The sequence below is a fragment of the Poecilia formosa genome, unplaced genomic scaffold (genome assembly GCF_000485575.1).
Source record: "Poecilia formosa unplaced genomic scaffold, Poecilia_formosa-5.1.2 Scaffold2, whole genome shotgun sequence".
Lineage (NCBI taxonomy): Eukaryota > Metazoa > Chordata > Actinopteri > Cyprinodontiformes > Poeciliidae > Poecilia > Poecilia formosa.
This window is the reverse complement of record NW_006799941.1, coordinates 3,474,914-3,477,549: the sequence shown is the minus strand read 5'-3', so window position 1 is coordinate 3,477,549 and position 2,636 is coordinate 3,474,914. Positions and strand designations below refer to the sequence as shown.

Below are 2,636 nucleotides of genomic sequence, written 5' to 3'. Positions count from 1 at the left end.
TCAAAATCTCCAAAGTTTTAGAGTGGCAGAGTGAGTACGTGATGGGTTTGGTCACTTCCTCTGGTTCCGCAGCTCTTTCCTGTGGGATTTGGATTTCTTTGACAGCAGAAACTACAGAGGCTGTCGTAACCTCGTTTGGTGATTATCTTTTTCCTGTTTTCTCTGGATTTCTTACTGTGTTTTCTGCAAATTAAAGCAATAAAAATCTTACTGGAAATTGTGGAAATTTGATCATCGAGATTGTTACCTCTAAGAGTTCATCGTGATGGTAAATGCTGGTTGCTGTGCTCAACAAAATTGTCAGAGGGTTTTATTGGTTTTCATGAAAGTACAAGCTCCGCTTTAACAGATTTTATAGCAAACCATCATAACTTTGTGTATAACTAAAAATCTTGATAACAGAGTCTACATTTTTACTGAAATTTGCAGCAATGCTGCAGCGCCTCAATGAACATCAGTTTTCCAAGTTTTGTTGCTCCCATCTGGATTTAGTTCTGATTTCATCCCGCTGCATGATGCTGACACCACCGTAAGCTATAACTTACTCATTCATCCACAAAGCATGTGCCAAACAAAAAAAAAAATAGCTTTCAGTTTTCTAGTGAGGTAAACAGTCCAAATTCAAGACACAGACTAATTCGATACTAATCCTGAAACCTCCCTTCAGGCCTGTTATGTCAGAAAAAAAGTTGAAAATATTAGATTGTATGCATTTTGTGATATCTATTTTTATGAGCAGGGTTGAATCACAAATAAGATAAAAAAAAATTAAATACGGTTAATTTTTCGTTTTAAAGCAGTGCAGTTTGAGCGAAAAGTCAAGCTCATGTCTGACCTGAAAGAGTGTCAGACTTCCACAAAACCACAAATGACTTATTTTTAGTCATCCTGAAACTAGTTTTGAATTTGATGATGGAGGGTGGAACAGTAAAACAGATTTGATGTCGGTGGAACATTCTGGCACTCAAAGGCACCAAGCTGCCTTAAGAATTCAGGTTCAAATGAAAATCATGAGAAATAATGACAAAAGCTGCAAAGACATAAGGAATTAATGCATGTGTCGCCTGCTGCATTTGTCCTGCTTCAAAAAGGATTTACTCTGAACAGAAGTCAAAAGTAACACGCAACTTAATGCGAGGATGTTCTGCAGACTGACTATATTTGGTCTGACTGTTTGTCACTGTGGCTTTTGAAAGTTTCTCACGCCACACATTGGCATAGCAGACAGTCCATTTACAAAAGCAGCTTTAAATGTGATAAAGTGCAAAACTTAATTGACAAAAACGACATCCAGAAGGCTGGACAAACCAACATTTCCAAAATAAAAACAGCATATTTATATTTCGTGTGCAGAATTAAATAACTTGCCACACTTTTCTGCAAAACCATCTAGCATGACAAGTTGCTTAATCATCTTTTTTCTTTTTTTTTTTGTTGCTGCTAACGTTGGTGCACACCACAGGATGTTGCAATAGCTTCTCAACCAGAGACAAAACATCAGTCATTTTCAAAATATTTTTTTCCTAAATAAAAGCAGTGAATTTTGCGTGCAGAATTAAAATTACTTGCCACATTTTTTTCTGAAAAATCACTCAAATTCTCTTTAAATATGTCATTGTCGGTTTTTCTATTTTGTTTCTTTTGCAGTATTTTTTTAAAATCTTAATCTAAACCAGTCTATCGCAAGTGTGACTGTATCTTTCTTTGCTCCGCAAGAAGTAGGACTAACGAACTTAAAATGGTCTGTGCTGTAACCCGGATTATATCAAAACAGGTTATGTTCGGACTTAAATCAAATTGGGAATCTGACAATAAGACATCAAAACGATTGCTCAAAACTGCTCTATTTTTCAAAGAATACTATGAGTCAAAATGCCGATTTTGAATATGCAAAAGTTTAGTCAGTGTGCAACAACTGTCAGATAGATTCCCGTGAAATATATTTTAAACTATATACCACATATTTTTGTTTCGAAAAGACCCCAATGAACAACATCGAAGTTTGACGAAATTGTAAATTAAGAAAAATCAGACGGATGTGAATACTTTTACAATGTAGATACTCCGCGCTTTGTTTTTATACGTTTTGACGTGAGACTGAAACTTTTTCTAACACCCGACAAATAGGGAAAAACAAAGAAAATATGCCCCGCCAAGTTTGTTTTCTATAGATTGATTTTTCTGATTAATAACTTAATTTTGCGCTAAATGATGGACAGACAAATTAGGTTCATGAAAAACAATACTTCAACAATGAGTCCTACACAACATTTTAAAATGAAATAATAGGAAAAAAATTAGCCTACCTGGAGGTTTCTTTTGTTAATCCAAAACGCCTCACATGCTAAACGCCGCGGCGCATATAACTCCATGTGTCTAGAAGCAGGTTGTCTGTACAATATTCACATTTACATGTCACTCCCTTTTCAAGAAGGCCATTACCTCGAAAAAGGGATTGGCTTCAGCACCAGCACTGTTATCAGCTCAAATGCTGCGTTTGAGCCGAGAACAGTATGATTTTAGGGAGAATCACTTCAGTGATTAATTAGCTTCTTTGGCTAAAACTGGTATATTTACGCAATTCATGTTGATTAATATTGCCCTTTTTATTTTTCAAAAGTACTACTACTACTATA

At 35.5% G+C, this 2,636-nt stretch overlaps 1 protein-coding gene across 3 annotated transcripts in view; it reads right to left on the bottom strand.

Moving 5' to 3' along the window:
- Window positions 1–2,468, bottom strand: part of LOC103136623 (alpha-1,3-galactosyltransferase 2) — an 11,974-nt gene extending 9,506 nt beyond the window's left edge. Inside the window, exon 1 of one of the 3 annotated variants that reach the window (XM_007549963.2) lies at window positions 2,307–2,468. The gene's annotated coding sequence lies outside the window, so the exon portion shown is untranslated. The remainder of the gene's footprint in view (window positions 1–2,306) is intronic. The other 2 variants (XM_007549971.2, XM_007549955.2) reach the window with 2 other exon arrangements.
- Window positions 2,469–2,636: the final 168 nt, after the last annotated feature.